Here is a 21,465-nt window from a genome sequence, read left to right as displayed (position 1 = left end):
CGAATCGAATGCGGTGCCACCACATACTAGAGGCCGAAGCCTCAAGGCCAAGCAAACATGCTGGTATAACAACACTCATAAACGCGTTTAATTCGCGGAAACTGGGATCTTTAGCATCGTGAATACTTATTTCGATAGTTTAGCTTTATTTTATAGCAAAACTGTGCATTTAATCTTCGCTGTCTTACCTCTGCTTTTACTGACAGCACAGGGTTTATTTGTATTCGAGTTGTGTGTGGCTCTCTCTCCGTTTCCACAAGATGGCTGAGAATGGGTCACATGACAATACATATCCCGATAAAGACCCGTATGCCAAAGAAAGATTCGCTGACAGCATATTTTTCAAAGTACAAATCGCACTGAATGTATCTGTATGATTTCTGTACGTGTAGACTAAACTATGACTGAATAACATCTTATGTTAGTCTTATTCTGACCAAATATTGTATAAGTTACAGAATTACATCTGATTAAGTGCATAATTGTAAACATCATGCATACATAAAATGATACAATCCATGCATTGGCCCTTTTTGCACAAACTATTTTGACTCATCACATACGCTGCTGCTACTGTTTATTATTTACCATGTACATATTTAGCTCAGTTACCTCGTACCCATGCACATATTTCTCTTTTTTTTCCTCTCTGCATTGTTGGGAAGGGCCAGTAAGTAAGCATTTCACTGTTAGTCTACACCTGTTGTTAACGAAGCATGTGACAAATACAATTTCATTTGATACACATCAGAGTTCCCCTCTTCGTCTCTGATTACATTTACAGATGAATTACCGGTTATAGTTTAAATTTACCGTGTCAGGATATTGTGAACTAAAACTTTGTAAATTCAACGATAAATATGAATGATTGCTGATGGGCTACAATGCTAAAATATATATATAAACGTTCTTACATTATGGAATACTTGGCTGAGGCCAAATATACGTATCAAAGATAGTAACAAACGAGATACTATTTGTGGTGTCACAGAGACATCTAGTGGCCAATATTATAAACTAAAGCGCGATAACTGCGCTACATAATTTGACACTTGAGATCGACACGAGAGCTGTTGTTAACATTGGGCGACGGTAAGGAATACAACAAGTAAACACAAATATTAAGTTGACAACAGTTAGCAGTAACTAACAACACATATACATATCACAGTATCCCGTGTATGTCAACGTAATGAATAACAAGTGGGTCAATAGATAGCTTCCCATCGTTGAAACGCGTTCTAACAAGCTAAGTTAACTAGCTAACGTTAGCTTGCTAGAGTTGCATGTGCTGTCAAAACGACATATACCCAATCAAAGCCTAGTATGCTAGCTACACATGATATATAGTGTAATAACAAATAGGGGAATACCTACTCAGTTGTACAACTGAATGCATTCCATTTAAAATGTGTCTTCCGCATTTAACCCAACCCCTCTGAATCAAATAGGAGCGGGGGCTGCCATAATCGACGTCTTCGGCGCCAGGGGAACAGTGGGTTAACTGCCTTACTCAGGGGCAGGACGGCAGATTTTTACCTTGTCAGCTCCGGGATTTGATACAGCAACCTTTCGGTTACTGGCCCAACGCTGAAAACTGAAGTCTAATTTACTTGGTTAAAAGTAAAGGTGCGTCTGATGATGCATTACTTAGTGGGCTGGGGTGTCCATTGCTGTTTAGCTAACAACGATTCCATGGCATGTTGATGTCTGTTCAGAAACATTGTTGATCACGTGCAATTCGGAATAATTATTGTTCTAATTTTACTGCACGATCATCCAGGCTGTATCACACCCTGCTGTGATTGTGATTGGAGTACCATAGGGTGGCGCGCAATTGGCCCAGCGTCATTGTAAAAACGAATTTGTTCTTAACTGGCTTGCCTAGTTAAATAAAGGTTAAATGAAAGAAAAAAACACATTTGTTGTTTAGATAGCACTGACGTTACATATTTAACAGGGGCACATTATCGTCCAGGAATCTGAATTTTCGAAATAAAAACCAGAAACTGTGTTTTAAACCATTTCAACTACAATACGTTTTATATTGAAAGTTAGCAGTGGGTTTTTGCGTCAATAGTGTGACAAGGGGCGTGCAACTAGTTTTTCTTCACACAAAATACATTAGTGCAACACTTTCGGCAGAAAATATTTTTCATCAGAAGACAACAGAAGTCAAACGCCATTTGGCAAGCAGCCACACGCATATGTATTGTTGAAAAAGCAATGTATTTTTGTTGTTGTTGTTGCAAAAACGATGCATGGCCATCATATTTCTAATGTTTATCATAGAAATAATGTAGTCAGCTACATTTCCTAATATGTTGCTTGAAGTTAAAGTTGCATTTGAACTTGCTACGGAGGAAAACCTACACCGGAGGAAAGTAGCCTACGGATCAGAGCGCTGTATGGTTATCGATCCAAGAGCAAATATATTTCATCCTAGTGGAGAAGTGCACGAAATTAGTCCTTTTACATTCAAGATATAGAGCGAACCCTGACTGGGGCTCGTTACCTGCTCTGTTACTTCAGTTTTATGGTGAATATTTGTTCAGTAGCTATACTGAACACAAATCTAAACTCAACATGCAATAAATTCACCGATTTTACTGAGTTACAGTTCATATACGGAAATCATTCAATTTAAATAATTTCATTAGGCCCTAATCTATGTATTTCACATGACTGGGTGGAGCCATGCGTGGGCCAGGGAGAGCATAGGCCAACACACTTGGGACTCAGGCCTACCCACTGAGGAGCCAGACCCAAGCCGATCAAAATTCGTTTTTCCCAGGAAAGGGTTTTATTACAGACGAATACTCCTCAATTCCATCAGCTGTCAGATTGGCTGGTCTCAGACGATCCCGCAGGTGAAGAAGCTGGATGTGGAGGTCCTGAGCTGGTGTGGTTACACGTGGTACTGCCAAATTCGCTAAAACGACCTTAGTCGGCTTATAGTAAAGAAAATAACATTTAGTTGTCTGGCAACGCACTGGGGGACATTCCTGCAGTCAGCATGCCAATTTCACGCATTGTGTTTTGTAACAAAACTGCACATTTTAGAGTGGCCTTTTATTGTTTCCAGCACAAGGTGCACCTGTGTAATGATCATGCTGTTTAATGAGCTTCTTGATATGCCATACCTGACAGGTGGATGGATTCTCTTGGCAAAGGAGAAATACTAACGGATGTGAAGAAAAAAAATGTGCACCAGATGTGAGAGAAATAATAATTTTCTGCGCATGGAAAAATTCTGGGATCTTTTATTTCAGCTGGGACCAACACATTAGATGTTGCGTAACCAACATAATTGGAGGCAGTTTGTTGTTAGTCTACGAAGAAAATCACATAATTCCAGCAGCAGTTATCGTGGCTCGTTGGTCTAGGGGTATGATTCTCGCTTAGGGTGCGAGAGGTCCCGGGTTCAAATCCCGGACGAGCCCTTACTTTTATACTTCTCACTCTTTCTTTTATAATTTTAGCCAAAACATATAGCCTACATGTCATTTTATTTCAGACATAATATGGCCGAAATTATCAAACAAAATTGAGATTCAGATGGTTTTAGGACCTTGTAATTACATCGAGGTGATTACACACCAATTGCACACACAGGTGGAAGCAGAATACACAAACAAATGAGGTTGCTAAAAATGCAAATATGTTGTCCTAATTTGTTGTTCGCTTTCGTTTCTGTCAGTTTAGGGCAAAGGTTTAGAATAATTTAGAATGAGATTATGTTAAACCAGGTAATTTCAATTAATATCATACTCTGATTCTAGTTTTGGTAAAGAGTTTAGAGCAAATGTGGCAAGATTATTGTTTATTTCATTTTTATACAACGGGTTGGTCTAATCCTGAATGCTGATTGGTTAAAAGCACATTCCAGCCGGTGTCTTTTCCACAAATGACCACCGGTTAAATCTATGATGTTAACATTCTTATTCACTCTGCTCTATCTGACTGCGCAACCTACTGTCTCATTCGCCCAGGCAGGGAAGTTATAAACTTCATCTCCACTATAAAAAGCATCTGGACATTATCTCACATTTCTGTTAGACTAACATTTAGTTTTCAACAGCAGAGATTTGTATAAACCTTGCAAGTCTGTCTCTCTGACATTTGCAACATTGTTTCAATATTCAAATTCAATCTCCAACTGTCCCATAGTAATGGACGTGTAGGGGTCGGGAGTCGGGACGAGAGAGAGATGCAGGCAGCGTTTCTCAGCCAGTCGAAATCATGTATCAGCTGGCATCATTGTTATGGATATATACAAAGAAACGTCAATTGAAAAAAAGTCAAACGAAACGAAGTGCAGCTAGTTTGGAGTCTTTCCAGCTTCAGTTTTAAGTTATTGTGTTAGCATGTGGATAGATGAAATAGTATGAGTAAATTAATCAAAATATTTTTTTTGGTGAAAATATGTCAATCATTTGAATATGTTGGTGACCCGTTGTAAAAAAAAAAGTTATAATGCCCGCAAAGCCGGTGTTTGGAGGATATATTGGCGCAGTTTGCCTGCCCGAGACGAACAACACCAGTGCCAATATATCCTCTAAACACCGGCTTTATCACTTATGTCTATTGTTTGTTTTCTCCGATGTAATTTCATTGATCACAGAGAGAAAAAGGTTTGACCCCGACGTGATTTGAACACGCAACCTTCTGATCTGGAGTCAGACGCGCTACCGTTGCGCCACGAGGTCTAAAACCACAGGGTGGATGTTCATGTATTTGACTGTGCTATGCATTTTTATGCCACGTCTATTTTGTTTGCTATCACTGTACAGTGAATGGTGGCAGACTACAAACAAGAAGGAAAAATGCTGGGCTGTTTTGCTCCAGCAATATTCCATTACTTGGAGCAACTACAGTGTTCCACTCATTAAGGATCAAAGAGTTGGCAATGAGAGAGGTTGCTGAATTTAATCCTCAACCATGTATATAAACCGTGCAGTGGGCAAACAAACTCACTAGGATTGTGTGTCCATAGTATAAAACTCTAAAATTAGTTATGACACTCCATTATGTCTGTTCAAATCGATTACATTTTGAACTGAGCCGTATGGCCGGTTAGCTCAGTTGGTTAGAGCGTCGTGCTAATAACGCGAAGGTCGCGGGTTCGATACCCGTACTGGCCACTAACTTTTCCTTTCATGTATCACTAGATGAGCCTTTAGTTTATTTGGTACTGTATGCGCTGTATGTGTCATTACATGCTAAAAGCAACAAAGATTTACTCAAATCATGCCTTAAAATACACCCCACTAGGGCTGTGCTGATTATTGCATTTTGGGTAATGATTAATTGTCATGCAAATGGACACAGTTATTGTCGTAATTGTAATTTTGGTTAAATAAATGTTTTGAGCTTGTAATGCATCACAATGCATCTTTGAAAATTCGCTACAACATACAGTGCCTTCAGAAGGTATTCACACCTCTTGACTTTTTCCATAGTTGGTTGTGTTACAGCATGAATTTAAAATTGATTAAATATAGATGTTTTTGTCGTTGGCCTACACACAATACCCTATAATGTCAAAGTGGAATTATGTTTTTCCAAATTAATTAAAAATGAAAAGCTGAAAACGCTTGAGTCAATAAGATTGCAACCCCTTTGTTATGGCAAGCCTAAATAAGTCAGGAGTAAAAATGTGCTTAAAATTTGCTTCTTCAGGATCGGTGGGTCTCCCACGGGATGGTTGAACTAACGTAGGCTAATGCGATTAGCATGAGGTTGTTAGCTTGTCATAACCCCACTGTTTCTTGGCCACAGAGGGCTCTCACGGGGTGGTCGCGGGAGTGCTCAGGTAGGTGTTTAGGCGTTTCCGTTGGTGCTACTACGGTGGAGAGTCCAGACCAGGTCTCCACCGTGCGCATTCCCCCTGAATATGCCAATTTGGGGAAGGCGACTCAATTACCACCCCATCGACTGGGCGATTGTGTGATAAATCTTCTGGTAGACGCTGCACTTCCCAGGAGTCACGTGTATCCCCTCTCACAGGCGGAGACGGAGGCTGTGGAAACACTTGTCTCCGAATCCCTGCGTCAGGGGTACATTCGGTCCTCCACTTCACCCGCCTCCTCGAGTTTCTTTTTTGTGAAGAAGAAGGAGGGGGGTCTGCGCCCGTGTATTGACTATCGGGGTCTGAATCAGATCACTGTGAGGTATAGTTACCCGCTACCGCTCATAGCCACAGTGATTGAGTCAATGCACGGGGCGTGCTTCTTCACTAAACTAGACCTCAGGAGCGCTTACAACCTGGTGCGTATCCGAGAGGGAGACGAGTGGAAGATGGCTTTCAGTACTACCTCAGGGCATTATGAGTACCTCGTCATGCCGTACGGGTTGATCAATGCGCCATCAGTCTTCCAAGCCTTTGTAGACGAGATTTTCAGGGACATGCACGGGCAGGGTGTAGTGGTGTATATTGATGACATTCTGATATACTCTGCTACACGTGCAGAGCATGTGTCCCTGGTGCGCAGAGTGCTTGGTCGCCTGTTGGAGCATGACCTGTACGTCAAGGCTGAGAAATGCCTGTTCTTCCAACAGTCCATCTCCTTCCTAGGGTATCGCATTTCCACCTCAGGGGTGGAGATGGAGAGTGACCGCATTGCAGCCGTGCGTAATTGGCCGACTCCCACCACGGTAAAGGAGGTGCAGCGGTTCTTAGGGTTTGCCAACTACTACTGGAGGTTTATCAGGGGCTTTGGTGAGGTGGCGGCCTTATACATTAAAAGAGTGTGTGTGACCAAGCAAATGTGGCTTAGCTGTCTGCAAACTGGGGAGATAGGCCCACACATTGAATAACCTAACCAAGGATGGCCCTCAAATAATTTTTAGGATCAACTTTTGTCAGACCTCATGTTATAGGGTTCAGACATATCTATTGGATGTTTACTTACAAGGGTTTTCTGCTTTGTGGTGGTGGAGGTCTAAATCAAGAAAGTTGCTGAGGTTTTGCTTATTAATCCATTATGATACAGCATAATTTACCATAGCATGTAATTGTCAAATGACTGTGTCCCTTGCTGACTTGTATTTGGAAATGTGTATCCTAGGACCTAATGTACTGTAAAATTGTTTAATCATTTAGATAATCAGAAATCTTAGTACAGCCATACTCAATTGGCGGACTGCGGTCCGCATCCGGACCCAGAGAGGGGTCAATACGGACCGCGGGAACTCAGTTGGGCTTTAAGCTTACTCTAGAAAGTTGTAATAGTAGAATGCACAGTTTCTAAATTTGGTAGTGCATCAGTAGTTTTCCTCTTGTTGTGTCAGTCATTGCAAACCATTTGCGAGCCATTTACGACAGTTGGATCAACTGTCAGCTAATGTTTTTTAAGTAGGTGTTTTAGCCCATTGACTTTGTTGTAATGTTTGAGTCACTCAGATATGACATGAACACATGGCAAAATGTATAGAATTGCAGGAAATGAGCTTTAAATCTGCTAAATTCTCTCCACCAACAAGAGGGGTGTGAACAGTTTGTGTCATGAACAGTACTTGTGGCCATAGAAATAGACGTGGAGCATGTTGCTGAGGGGGTGGGGGTGGGGGGGTTGCATGGGTCGCGAGGTGGGGGTTTGTTAACTGCGCTGATAAATGACAATATCCATACAGCCCTTTGTCACCTAGGAAATCTGTGTTACCGGACCTTCTCAAATAGTATTTGAGTATCCTTGCCGTAGTCTAAATTATAATAGACATTTCATCACAAGGGGCAAATACAGCGATTGTCTGTACTGCCCAATTATAGTAATTTGACCAATCAGGAACGTCCTTTCAAACTCAGTGTTTTTACCATTGACATAAGCCTCCTTAGCGCAGTAGGTAGCGCGTCAGTCTCATAATCTGAAGGTCGTGAGTTCGATCCTCACAGGGGGCATTGGCTTTTTCATGTACCTCTTTTTAGCTTTTGCAAGATTGTATTACACATGCCCTATCCCAAAACAACTCCCATCCCTTAGCCCTACGGCCTAGGCAATTCCGTAGGAGAGAACTGCAGTAGTAAGCAGAATCTATTACCTTGATCCTCAGTCTGTGTGACCTATTGACATTTTCATAGTAAAGTACAGACATATGCAATGTCTGTTTTGATGACTGTTTTTGCCCACCAACTAGTTATATCTCATCGAGCCTAACCGATATGGCTTTTTCTTCATCTGATTACAATTTTTGGGGGGACAAAACTTACCGATACTGATATATGTGCGTTCCTGGTGGAACTCGGGCAGTTGTTGTTGCCATCCTGTACCTGTCCCGCAGGTGTGATGTTCGGATGTACCGATCCTGTGCAGGTGTTGTTACACGTGGTCTGCCACTGCGAGGACGATCAGCTGTCTGTCCTGTCTCCCTGTAGCGCTGTCTTAGGCGTCTCACGGTACGGACATTACAATTTATTTCCCTGGCCACATCTGCAGTCCTCATGCCTCCTTGCAGCATGCCTAACACGGAACCCAAACCGGCTGTGCGCGTGCGCCATCGTACATACATTTATTTTGTCCCCCTACACCAAACGCGATCACGACACGCAGGTTAAAATATCAAAACAAACTCTGAACCAGTGACATTAATTTGGGGACAGGTCGAAAAGCATTAAACATTTATGGCAATTTAGCTTGCACTTGCTAGCTAATTTGTCCTATTTAGCTAGCTTGCTGTTGCTAGCTAATTTGTCCTGGGATATAAACATTAGGTTGTTATTTTACCTGAAATGCACAAGTTCCTCTACTCCAACAATTAATCCACACATAAAAACGGTAAACCGAATCGTTTCTAGTCATCTCTCCTCCTTCCAGGCCTTTTCATCGTTTAACTTATATGGTGATTGGCATCTAAACTTTCATCGTATTACCACGACATCCGGCAACAGTTCGTTTTTCAATCACCCACATGGGTATAACCAATGAGGAGATCGCACATGGGTACCTACTTCTATAAACCAATGAGGAGATGGGAGAGGCAGGACTTGCAGCGCGATCTGCGTCAGAAATAGGAATGACTTCTATTTTAGCCCTTGGCAACGCAGAGACTCGTTGACGCGTGCAAGCAGTGTGGGTGCAATAATTGAATAACATAGATTCCTAAATGTATTTTGCAATGCTCGCGCACGCGACGCGAGCGGTGTAGTCAGGGTATAAGGCACGTTCACATATGTGAGCAGGAACCCTGGGCATATTTCTTTTGGTGTTTTTCAGAGTCAGTAGAAAGACCTCTTTAGTGTCCTAAGTTTTCATAACTGTGAACTTAATTGCCTACCGTCTGTAAGCTGTTAGTGTCTTAATGACCGCTCCACAGGTGCATGTTCATTAATTGTTTATGGTTCATTGAACAAGCATGGGAAACAGTGTTTTTACCTGAGTTAGTAGAATCCTGTTGGAAATGTATGTTAAAAGTATCATTTATATTCCTAAAACATTGGTTGAAATTGATACTGTTGCTGCTTCCTGTTGTCATGGATTGGAGAGCCATTTATGACAGTTGGATCAAGTAGCCTATGTCAGCTAATGTTTTTTAGGTAGGTGTTTTAGCCCATTGATTTTGTTGTAATGTTTGAGTCACTCAGATATCACATGAACAAATGTGTAGAATTGCAGGAAATGAGCTTTAAATTTGCTAAATTCTCTCCGCCAACAAGAGGGGTGTGAACAGTTCGTGTCATGAACAGTACTTGTGGCCATAGAAATAGACGTGGCGCATGTTGCTTGGGTCACGAGGTGTTTTTTTTTTTACTGCGCTGATAAATGACAATATCCATACAGCCCTTTGTCACCTAGGAAATCTGTGTTACCGGACCTTCTCAAACAGTATTTGAGTATTCTTGCCGTAGTCTAAATTATAATAGACATTTCATCACAAGGGGGCAAATACGGAGATTGTCTGTACTGCCCAATCATATTACCTAATCATATTGATATGAACAAATTCACCAATCAGGAACGTCCTTTCAAACTCAGTGTTTTTACCATTGACATAAGCCTCCTTAGCGCAGTAGGTAGCGCGTCAGTCTCATAATCTGAAGGTCGTGAGTTCGATCCTCACAGGGGGCATTGGCTTTTTCATGTACCTCTTTTTAGCTTTTGCAAGATAGTATTACACATGCCCTATCCCAAAACAACTCCCATCCCTTAGCCCAACTAGTCTGTACCCCGCACACTGACTCGGTACAGGTGCCCCCTCTATATAGCCTCGTTGTTCTTATTGTGTTACTTTTAATTATTACTTTTTATTTTAGCTCATATGATATAAGCCTCCTTAGCGCAGTAGGTAGCGCGTCAGTCTCATAATCTGAAGGTCGTGAGTTCGATCCTCACAGGGGGCAGACTTTTTGTAGAGGTTGTACCTAGAGGAGAGTGTTAGTATAATATAGTTTATAGTAGGCAAAACAACCTCATTTTCACAATTTCAGTTATCAAAATCAGAGAACGTTTTTGGGCTCATTCAGAAGTTTTTACCTGATTTAGTAGAATCCTGTTGAAAATGTATGTTAAAAGTATCATTTCTATTCCTAAAAAAAATGATACTGTTTCTGCTTCCTATTGTCATGGATTTTTTTAAATTACAGCCGTGTCAAAACACCGGTTTTAAATTCATAATCAATATGCTGAAATAGGTTGTGATATTTTGAAGGCCAAAACATAAAAATGACTCTCTACACACTTGTGTTCAGATTACTTGTATTCAGCTAAAATCGTTACCTTCTAAACTGCACATGCATCAACATTTGACAAGCGTCCACTCTAAACTGTAATTGATTAGCTTATTCTACTGTAATCAGTAGCATGCGCAAATAAATCACTCACATCAACATTGTATTGAAAACAATGGATCTGGAGCAATAAGCTCGGTGACATGTTACGTTAGCACTGTTCTAAAAGACAAACCACAACGAATTTTGGGATGTTAACAGGTTAGCCGATAATTGGTTAGCTGCCGAAAATACATTTGACCGGTCATGCTTATCGGTTTATAGGTTAATTTGCATAATTTAGTGCATACAGAGCTTAGTTTGAGGAACGGAGTATCCTATTACCTGTCAGACAGCGCAAGAGTAGCTCCTCACTGGAGTGAAACGTGTTTTTGTAAACCCAGTCATTGCGCAACAAATAACAATTCTAAATGCAATCGCATGTTAACTTTGAAGGACACGATTAAAGCCCAATGCGTTTTTGAGTATTTCAATTAAATGTTAAATGTGTCAATTAAATGTGTCGAGGACAAAATTATGCATTTAAGTATTTTTGTTGTTGTAGTGAGAACAGTGACATTCGAAAATTCAAAAAATATTTGAATTGTTTTTAATATATTTTTTCATTTTGTATTTTTATGTTTAGCTCACATAATATAATTTAAAAGTATGCATTAAGGTGTCTAATATAATAAATGTGGCAAAAACCAATGTAGACATTAAGAAAGGCATTTCATTAGGTATCAAACACATCAAATATATAGAAATCAAATGTTTGACTTTAATCAATTTATTCAATTACAGCCATTACAATGAGCCCATCCTCCTATAGCTCCTACCACCAGCCTCCACTGTGGTGCCTCCATGCCACATGCTTGTTCATAGGCATAGTGGCAGTTGTTATTGGTCTATTAACTCATTTACCGCCTGGTGATGTCAGTGATGTGTTTTTTTTAGGGAATCTCATTATTATTCGGCTAATGTAAAATGTAGGTTTTCTTTTACTTTCACTTTCAAACAAAGACTGCTCCAGTGGAATTACTTCTTGTGCTTGCGCAAATAGCCTGGTACAGAGCCTACATCTGTGTCTGCCCAGAGGTCACTGGCAGGGGAAACTGAGGGTCCAAAATATTTTATAAAATGTTGCAAGTTTGTTAGCTCAAGCATCTGGCTGGACCAAACTGTTGATAGTTGATACATTGCTTCAAGTTCGTTGCAGAAAGGCCATGTGTAGCCAAAGGGATTTATTTTTAATCAGGATATTTTTTTCACCTTCAGACTGTAATGATTTTATTTGTTGGTTTTATGTAGGCCATTTTTACATAGTTGGCAATGGCAATAGAAGTTACTTTTAGATTTGGGTCATTTTCATTTCGGTTTAGATATCATTTTTATTCATCACTTGAAAATGATTTTGAGATACAAAGACTTTACATATGAAATAAATTAAACTGTTCTACGAAAATATGCATATGAAAACCATAACTGGCACGCAGATCGGTCGAAATGGTAAGATAAGTTGGCGGGCCTCCTGAGTGGTGCAGTGTTCTAAGGAATTGCAACGCTGAGCTAGCCCTGCCGCTAGAGATCCCGGTTCAAGTCTGTGTCCTCTGCTGCTGCCGGCTACTACCGGGAGACCCGTGGGGCGGTGCACAATTGGCCCAGTGGTGTCTGGTTTTGTGGAGGGTTTGGCCGGCAGGGATGTTTTTGTCCCATCGTGCACTAGCAATTCCTGTGGAGGGCCAGGTGCAATGCGCGCCGACACGGTCGCCAGGTGTACGGTGTTTCCTCCGACACATTGGTGCGGCTGGTTTCCAGGTTAAGTGAGCAGTGCAGCTTGGCTGGGTTGTGCTTCGGAGGACGCGTGGCTCTCAACCTTCACCTCTCCAGAGTCTGTTGCCCAGATGAGACAAGACTGTAACTTCCAATTGGATATCATGAAATTTGGGGGTAAAAAATGAATTCAAGGTTAATTGGCACTCTAAATGGAAACCGACCCCCTGGTGTAGCCTAATACCGGGAGCGTAATGGTGCTAGCTCTGCCACTAGAGCATCAGCAGCGGGAGGAGGAGATTCGGGAACAGGTTTTTTTTTCTGGTTAGGTTATCTTGGTTTCTGACACCCTCTTGACTCATTTGTGTCTTTGTTATTTAATCACAGTGTGCTTAAAGCATCAGACAAGCTCAGTAGCCTACATATAGTTGATTTTATTCAAACACATAGGGTGTGTCTATATATTGAAAAATACACTTTTTAAAATTTGGACCAATCGATTGGTCGAAAGAACAGACGGCTTTTGGTCGACGAAACATTTTTTTTGTCGTGGACTGCCCTAATATATAATCATTTCTGGGTAACAATGAAATACCTTACTGTGATTGTTTTCAATTAAAATGATCAAAAATGAGCAAAAATTACTTGTTAGTAAAGAGCAATTTGTCAAGCAAGAATTTTGCTAGGAAAGTCTGGCATTGTCTGAGTGGAAAGGGGGAAACCTGAAAACTAGCTGTTATTGGCAGAGCTGTTTGTAACTCTTTGTTATTGGTCTATTAACTCATTTACCGCCTGGTGATGTCAGTGATGTGTTTTTTAGGGAATCCCATTATCATTCTGCTAATGTAAAATGTAGGTTTTCTTTTACTTTCACTTTCAAACAAAGACTGCTCCAGAGAGTTAATTGCTAAGCGTTGGTGGTATAGTGGTGAGCATAGCTGCCTTCCAAGCAGTTGACCCGGGTTCGATTCCCGGCCAACGCAACTGGGTGTTTTGTTTGAATCACCATTTGAAATGAATCTGCTAAAAGTCCAGTGCAGCTGTTTTTTTTTAAATCTCAGTTTCATATAGGGCTGACACCATTTAGTCAACTGGTCCATAGGCTGTTGGTCAACTGAGAATGTTTTAGTCGAGCAGTTTCCCCCATAAAAGGATTTATGGCACGACTTGATTGACGCATATCTCAGTGGACTGATCCATTGCTGAAGTCGCGGGGATGGAAACAAGTTCTGTTTTATTTCATTCCATTTCCGAGTTGTCCATTTATTCATTGTGTTTTGTTTGGAGTGCTACTGTCAATAATGTTTAAGGACGCGCACCTGATTACCCAACGAAGTAGGCCTAGGCTACCTGGCCTGCGAGCAAATGTAGGCTTATAAATGTGCCCATTTGGGGATCTGACAGTATTTCTGATTATCTTTAATCACCACCACTTATGAGCTGTGGAGCTTCTCAAAGTACAATTTTCTTCACCTCATACAGCAAGGAAACAAAGTCTGTTATTACATCCATTGAGAATGTCAATAGTTGCTCAATGTAGCCTATTTGAAAAATATTTCCAGCTCTCTCCCTTTGGATAAGCACTCAGCAAATAAAATAAAAAAATGTCATGCTCTGATCCAGTGGAAACGTTATAAAACAGGTCTACCTGATTACTTCTTGTGCTTGCGCAAATAGCCTGGTATAGAGCCTACATCTGTGTCTGCCCAGAGGTCACTGGCAGGGGAAACTGAGGGTCCAAAATATTTTATACAATGTTGCAAGTTTGTTAGCTCAAGCATCTGGCTGGACCAAACTGTTGATAGTTGATACATTGCTTCAAGTTCGTTGCAGAAAGGCCATGTGTAGCCAAAGGGATTTATTTTTAATCAGGATATTTTTTTCACCTTCAGACTGTAATGATTTTATTTGTTGGTTTTATGTAGGCCATTTTTACATAGTTGGCAATGGCAATAGAAGTTACTTTTAGATTTGGGTCATTTTCATTTCGGTTTAGATATCATTTTTATTCATCACTTGAAAATGATTTTGAGATACAAAGACTTTACATATGAAATAAATTCAACTGTTCTACGAAAATATGCATATGAAAACCATAACTGGCACGCAGATCGGTCGAAATGGTAAGATAAGTTGGCGGGCCTCCTGAGTGGTGCAGTGTTCTAAGGAATTGCAACGCAGAGCTAGCCCTGCCGCTAGAGATCCCTGTTCAAGTCTGTGTCCTCTGCTGCTGCCGGCTACTACCGGGAGACCCGTGGGGCGGTGCACAATTGGCCCAGTGGTGTCTGGTTTTGTGGAGGGTTTGGCCGGCAGGGATGTTTTTGTCCCATCGCGCACTAGCAATTCCTGTGGAGGGCCAGGTGCAATGCGCGCCGACACGGTCGCCAGGTGTACGGTGTTTCCTCCGACACATTGGTGCGGCTGGTTTCCAGGTTAAGTGAGCAGTGCAGCTTGGCTGGGTTGTGTTTCGGAGGACGCGTGGCTCTCAACCTTCACCTCTCCAGAGTCTGTTGCCCAGATGAGACAAGACTGTAACTTCCAATTGGATATCATGAAATTTGGGGGTAAAAAATGAATTCAAGGTTAATTGGCACTCTAAATGGAAACCGACCCCCTGGTGTAGCCTAATACCGGGAGCGTAATGGTGCTAGCTCTGCCACTAGAGCATCAGCAGCGGGAGGAGGAGATTCGGGAACAGGTTTTTTTTTCTGGTTAGGTTATCTTGGTTTCTGACACCCTCTTGACTAATTTGTGTCTTTGTTATTTAATCACAGTGTGCTTAAAGCATCAGACAAGCTCAGTAGCCTACATATAGTTGATTTTATTCAAACACATAGGGTGTGTCTATATATTGAAAAATACACTTTTTAAAATTTGGACCAATCGATTGGTCGAAAGAACAGACGGCTTTTGGTCGACGAAACATTTTTTTTGTCGTGGACTGCCCTTATATATAATCATTTCTGGGTAACAATGAAATACCTTACTGTGATTGTTTTCAATTAAAATGATCAAAAATGAGCAAAAATTACTTGTTAGTAAAGAGCAATTTGTCAAGCAAGAATTTTGCTAGGAAAGTCTGGCATTGTCTGAGTGGAAAGGGGGAAACCTGAAAACTAGCTGTTATTGGCAGAGCTGTTTGTAACTCTTTGTTATTGGTCTATTAACTCATTTACCGCCTGGTGATGTCAGTGATGTGTTTTTTAGGGAATCCCATTATCATTCTGCTAATGTAAAATGTAGGTTTTCTTTTACTTTCACTTTCAAACAAAGACTGCTCCAGAGAGTTGTTTGCTAAGCGTTGGTGGTATAGTGGTGAGCATAGCTGCCTTCCAAGCAGTTGACCCGGGTTCGATTCCCGGCCAACGCAACTGGGTGTTTTGTTTGAATCACCATTTGAAATGAATCTGCTAAAAGTCCAGTGCAACTGTTTTTTTTTAAATCTCAGTTTCATATAGGGCTGACACCATTTAGTCAACTGGTCCATAGGCTGTTGGTCAACTGAGAATGTTTTAGTCGAGCAGTTTCCCCCATAAAAGGATTTATGGCACGACTTGATTGACGCATATCTCAGTGGACTGATCCATTGCTGAAGTCGCGGGGATGGAAACAAGTTCTGTTTTATTTCATTCCATTTCCGAGTTGTCCATTTATTCATTGTGTTTTGTTTGGAGTGCTCCTGTCAATAATGTTTAAGGACGCGCACCTGATTACCCAACGAAGTAGGCCTAGGCTACCTGGCCTGCGAGCAAATGTAGGCTTATAAATGTGCCCATTTGGGGATCTGACAGTATTTCTGATTATCTTTAATCACCACCACTTATGAGCTGTGGAGCTTCTCAAAGTACAATTTTCTTCACCTCATACAGCAAGGAAACAAAGTCTGTTATTACATCCATTGAGAATGTCAATAGTTGCTCAATGTAGCCTATTTGAAAAATATTTCCAGCTCTCTCCCTTTGGATAAGCACTCAGCAAATAAAATAAAAAAATGTCATGCTCTGATCCAGTGGAAACGTTATAAAACAGGTCTACCTGATTACTTCTTGTGCTTGCGCAAATAGCCTGGTATAGAGCCTACATCTGTGTCTGCCCAGAGGTCACTGGCAGGGGAAACTGACGGTCCAAAATATTTTATACAATGTTGCAAGTTTGTTAGCTCAAGCATCTGGCTGGACCAAACTGTTGATAGTTGATACATTGCTTCAAGTTCGTTGCAGAAAGGCCATGTGTAGCCAAAGGGATTTATTTTTAATCAGGATATTTTTTTCACCTTCAGACTGTAATGATTTTATTTGTTGGTTTTATGTAGGCCATTTTTACATAGTTGGCAATGGCAATAGAAGTTACTTTTAGATTTGGGTCATTTTCATTTCGGTTTAGATATCATTTTTATTCATCACTTGAAAATGATTTTGAGATACAAAGACTTTACATATGAAATAAATTCAACTGTTCTACGAAAATATGCATATGAAAACCATAACTGGCACGCAGATCGGTCGAAATGGTAAGATAAGTTGGCGGGCCTCCTGAGTGGTGCAGTGTTCTAAGGAATTGCAACGCAGAGCTAGCCCTGCCGCTAGAGATCCCTGTTCAAGTCTGTGTCCTCTGCTGCTGCCGGCTACTACCGGGAGACCTGTGGGGCGGTGCACAATTGGCCCAGTGGTGTCTGGTTTTGTGGAGGGTTTGGCCGGCAGGGATGTTTTTGTCCCATCGCGCACTAGCAATTCCTGTGGAGGGCCAGGTGCAATGCGCGCCGACACGGTCGCCAGGTGTACGGTGTTTCCTCCGACACATTGGTGCGGCTGGTTTCCAGGTTAAGTGAGCAGTGCAGCTTGGCTGGGTTGTGTTTCGGAGGACGCGTGGCTCTCAACCTTCACCTCTCCAGAGTCTGTTGCCCAGATGAGACAAGACTGTAACTTCCAATTGGATATCATGAAATTTGGGGGTAAAAAATGAATTCAAGGTTAATTGGCACTCTAAATGGAAACCGACCCCCTGGTGTAGCCTAATACCGGGAGCGTAATGGTGCTAGCTCTGCCACTAGAGCATCAGCAGCGGGAGGAGGAGATTCGGGAACAGGTTTTTTTTTTCTGGTTAGGTTATCTTGGTTTCTGACACCCTCTTGACTAATTTGTGTCTTTGTTATTTAATCACAGTGTGCTTAAAGCATCAGACAAGCTCAGTAGCCTACATATAGTTGATTTTATTCAAACACATAGGGTGTGTCTATATATTGAAAAATACACTTTTTAAAATTTGGACCAATCGATTGGTCGAAAGAACAGACGGCTTTTGGTCGACGAAACATTTTTTTTGTCGTGGACTGCCCTTATATATAATCATTTCTGGGTAACAATGAAATACCTTACTGTGATTGTTTTCAATTAAAATGATCAAAAATGAGCAAAAATTACTTGTTAGTAAAGAGCAATTTGTCAAGCAAGAATTTTGCTAGGAAAGTCTGGCATTGTCTGAGTGGAAAGGGGGAAACCTGAAAACTAGCTGTTATTGGCAGAGCTGTTTGTAACTCTTTGTTATTGGTCTATTAACTCATTTACCGCCTGGTGATGTCAGTGATGTGTTTTTTAGGGAATCCCATTATCATTCTGCTAATGTAAAATGTAGGTTTTCTTTTACTTTCACTTTCAAACAAAGACTGCTCCAGAGAGTTGTTTGCTAAGCGTTGGTGGTATAGTGGTGAGCATAGCTGCCTTCCAAGCAGTTGACCCGGGTTCGATTCCCGGCCAACGCAACTGGGTGTTTTGTTTGAATCACCATTTGAAATGAATCTGCTAAAAGTCCAGTGCAACTGTTTTTTTTTAAATCTCAGTTTCATATAGGGCTGACACCATTTAGTCAACTGGTCCATAGGCTGTTGGTCAACTGAGAATGTTTTAGTCGAGCAGTTTCCCCCATAAAAGGATTTATGGCACGACTTGATTGACGCATATCTCAGTGGACTGATCCATTGCTGAAGTCGCGGGGATGGAAACAAGTTCTGTTTTATTTCATTCCATTTCCGAGTTGTCCATTTATTCATTGTGTTTTGTTTGGAGTGCTCCTGTCAATAATGTTTAAGGACGCGCACCTGATTACCCAACGAAGTAGGCCTAGGCTACCTGGCCTGCGAGCAAATGTAGGCTTATAAATGTGCCCATTTGGGGATCTGACAGTATTTCTGATTATCTTTAATCACCACCACTTATGAGCTGTGGAGCTTCTCAAAGTACAATTTTCTTCACCTCATACAGCAAGGAAACAAAGTCTGTTATTACATCCATTGAGAATGTCAATAGTTGCTCAATGTAGCCTATTTGAAAAATATTTCCAGCTCTCTCCCTTTGGATAAGCACTCAGCAAATAAAATAAAAAAATGTCATGCTCTGATCCAGTGGAAACGTTATAAAACAGGTCTACCTGATTACTTCTTGTGCTTGCGCAAATAGCCTGGTATAGAGCCTACATCTGTGTCTGCCCAGAGGTCACTGGCAGGGGAAACTGAGGGTCCAAAATATTTTATACAATGTTGCAAGTTTGTTAGCTCAAGCATCTGGCTGGACCAAACTGTTGATAGTTGATACATTGCTTCAAGTTCGTTGCAGAAAGGCCATGTGTAGCCAAAGGGATTTATTTTTAATCAGGATATTTTTTTCACCTTCAGACTGTAATGATTTTATTTGTTGGTTTTATGTAGGCCATTTTTACATAGTTGGCAATGGCAATAGAAGTTACTTTTAGATTTGGGTCATTTTCATTTCGGTTTAGATATCATTTTTATTCATCACTTGAAAATGATTTTGAGATACAAAGACTTTACATATGAAATAAATTCAACTGTTCTACGAAAATATGCATATGAAAACCATAACTGGCACGCAGATCGGTCGAAATGGTAAGATAAGTTGGCGGGCCTCCTGAGTGGTGCAGTGTTCTAAGGAATTGCAACGCAGAGCTAGCCCTGCCGCTAGAGATCCCTGTTCAAGTCTGTGTCCTCTGCTGCTGCCGGCTACTACCGGGAGACCCGTGGGGCGGTGCACAATTGGCCCAGTGGTGTCTGGTTTTGTGGAGGGTTTGGCCGGCAGGGATGTTTTTGTCCCATCGCGCACTAGCAATTCCTGTGGAGGGCCAGGTGCAATGCGCGCCGACACGGTCGCCAGGTGTACGGTGTTTCCTCCGACACATTGGTGCGGCTGGTTTCCAGGTTAAGTGAGCAGTGCAGCTTGGCTGGGTTGTGTTTCGGAGGACGCGTGGCTCTCAACCTTCACCTCTCCAGAGTCTGTTGCCCAGATGAGACAAGACTGTAACTTCCAATTGGATATCATGAAATTTGGGGGTAAAAAATGAATTCAAGGTTAATTGGCACTCTAAATGGAAACCGACCCCCTGGTGTAGCCTAATACCGGGAGCGTAATGGTGCTAGCTCTGCCACTAGAGCATCAGCAGCGGGAGGAGGAGATTCGGGAACAGGTTTTTTTTTCTGGTTAGGTTATCTTGGTTTCTGACACCCTCTTGACTAATTTGTGTCTTTGTTATTTAATCACAGTGTGCTTAAAGCATCAGACAAGCTCAGTAGCCTACATATAGTTGATTTTATTCAAACACATAGGGTGTGTCTATATATTGAAAAATACACTTTTTAAAATTTGGACCAATCGATTGGTCGAAAGAACAGACGGCTTTTGGTCGACGAAACATTTTTTTTGTCGTGGACTGCCCTTATATATAATCATTTCTGGGTAACAATGAAATACCTTACTGTGATTGTTTTCAATTAAAATGATCAAAAATGAGCAAAAATTACTTGTTAGTAAAGAGCAATTTGTCAAGCAAGAATTTTGCTAGGAAAGTCTGGCATTGTCTGAGTGGAAAGGGGGAAACCTGAAAACTAGCTGTTATTGGCAGAGCTGTTTGTAACTCTTTGTTATTGGTCTATTAACTCATTTACCGCCTGGTGATGTCAGTGATGTGTTTTTTAGGGAATCCCATTATCATTCTGCTAATGTAAAATGTAGGTTTTCTTTTACTTTCACTTTCAAACAAAGACTGCTCCAGAGAGTTGTTTGCTAAGCGTTGGTGGTATAGTGGTGAGCATAGCTGCCTTCCAAGCAGTTGACCCGGGTTCGATTCCCGGCCAACGCAACTGGGTGTTTTGTTTGAATCACCATTTGAAATGAATCTGCTAAAAGTCCAGTGCAACTGTTTTTTTTTAAATCTCAGTTTCATATAGGGCTGACACCATTTAGTCAACTGGTCCATAGGCTGTTGGTCAACTGAGAATGTTTTAGTCGAGCAGTTTCCCCCATAAAAGGATTTATGGCACGACTTGATTGACGCATATCTCAGTGGACTGATCCATTGCTGAAGTCGCGGGGATGGAAACAAGTTCTGTTTTATTTCATTCCATTTCCGAGTTGTCCATTTATTCATTGTGTTTTGTTTGGAGTGCTCCTGTCAATAATGTTTAAGGACGCGCACCTGATTACCCAACGAAGTAGGCCTAGGCTACCTGGCCTGCGAGCAAATGTAGGCTTATAAATGTGCCCATTTGGGGATCTGACAGTATTTCTGATTATCTTTAATCACCACCACTTATGAGCTGTGGAGCTTCTCAAAGTACAATTTTCTTCACCTCATACAGCAAGGAAACAAAGTCTGTTATTACATCCATTGAGAATGTCAATAGTTGCTCAATGTAGCCTATTTGAAAAATATTTCCAGCTCTCTCCCTTTGGATAAGCACTCAGCAAATAAAATAAAAAATGTCATGCTCTGATCCAGTGGAAACGTTATAAAACAGGTCTACCTGATTACTTCTTGTGCTTGCGCAAATAGCCTGGTATAGAGCCTACATCTGTGTCTGCCCAGAGGTCACTGGCAGGGGAAACTGAGGGTCCAAAATATTTTATACAATGTTGCAAGTTTGTTAGCTCAAGCATCTGGCTGGACCAAACTGTTGATAGTTGATACATTGCTTCAAGTTCGTT

The 21,465-nt window shown here is 41.3% G+C and overlaps 1 protein-coding gene and 10 non-coding genes across 18 annotated transcripts in view; 9 read left to right on the top strand and 2 right to left on the bottom strand.

Moving 5' to 3' along the window:
• The window catches only part of LOC115169843 (GRB10-interacting GYF protein 2), a 28,957-nt gene extending 28,675 nt beyond the window's left edge, over positions 1-282 (bottom strand). For all 8 annotated transcript variants that reach the window (XM_029725861.1, XM_029725863.1, XM_029725864.1 and 5 more), the window contains exon 1: positions 189-282. The gene's annotated coding sequence lies outside the window, so the exon portion shown is untranslated. The remainder of the gene's footprint in view (positions 1-188) is intronic.
• A 3,089-nt stretch (positions 283-3,371) lies between these two features.
• trnap-agg (transfer RNA proline (anticodon AGG)) lies at positions 3,372-3,443 on the top strand. The gene has a single exon. It is a non-coding gene; the product is annotated as a tRNA-Pro (tRNA).
• Positions 3,444-4,637: 1,194 nt separating this feature from the next.
• trnaw-cca (transfer RNA tryptophan (anticodon CCA)) lies at positions 4,638-4,709 on the bottom strand. Its single transcript has one exon. It is a non-coding gene; the product is annotated as a tRNA-Trp (tRNA).
• A 361-nt stretch (positions 4,710-5,070) lies between these two features.
• trnai-aau (transfer RNA isoleucine (anticodon AAU)) lies at positions 5,071-5,144 on the top strand. The gene has a single exon. It is a non-coding gene; the product is annotated as a tRNA-Ile (tRNA).
• A 2,683-nt stretch (positions 5,145-7,827) lies between these two features.
• On the top strand, positions 7,828-7,900 carry trnam-cau (transfer RNA methionine (anticodon CAU)). The gene has a single exon. It is a non-coding gene; the product is annotated as a tRNA-Met (tRNA).
• A 2,091-nt stretch (positions 7,901-9,991) lies between these two features.
• On the top strand, positions 9,992-10,064 carry trnam-cau (transfer RNA methionine (anticodon CAU)). The gene has a single exon. It is a non-coding gene; the product is annotated as a tRNA-Met (tRNA).
• A 199-nt stretch (positions 10,065-10,263) lies between these two features.
• Positions 10,264-10,336, top strand: trnam-cau (transfer RNA methionine (anticodon CAU)). Its single transcript has one exon. It is a non-coding gene; the product is annotated as a tRNA-Met (tRNA).
• Positions 10,337-13,386: 3,050 nt separating this feature from the next.
• On the top strand, positions 13,387-13,458 carry trnag-ucc (transfer RNA glycine (anticodon UCC)). The gene has a single exon. It is a non-coding gene; the product is annotated as a tRNA-Gly (tRNA).
• Positions 13,459-15,773: 2,315 nt separating this feature from the next.
• trnag-ucc (transfer RNA glycine (anticodon UCC)) lies at positions 15,774-15,845 on the top strand. Its single transcript has one exon. It is a non-coding gene; the product is annotated as a tRNA-Gly (tRNA).
• A 2,316-nt stretch (positions 15,846-18,161) lies between these two features.
• Positions 18,162-18,233, top strand: trnag-ucc (transfer RNA glycine (anticodon UCC)). The gene has a single exon. It is a non-coding gene; the product is annotated as a tRNA-Gly (tRNA).
• Positions 18,234-20,548: 2,315 nt separating this feature from the next.
• On the top strand, positions 20,549-20,620 carry trnag-ucc (transfer RNA glycine (anticodon UCC)). The gene has a single exon. It is a non-coding gene; the product is annotated as a tRNA-Gly (tRNA).
• Positions 20,621-21,465: the final 845 nt, after the last annotated feature.

This window comes from Salmo trutta, chromosome 31 (genome assembly GCF_901001165.1).
Source record: "Salmo trutta chromosome 31, fSalTru1.1, whole genome shotgun sequence".
In the NCBI taxonomy this organism is placed as follows: domain Eukaryota; kingdom Metazoa; phylum Chordata; class Actinopteri; order Salmoniformes; family Salmonidae; genus Salmo; species Salmo trutta.
Note: the sequence above shows the minus strand (reverse complement) of the source record. Positions and strands in the feature narration are given on the sequence as shown.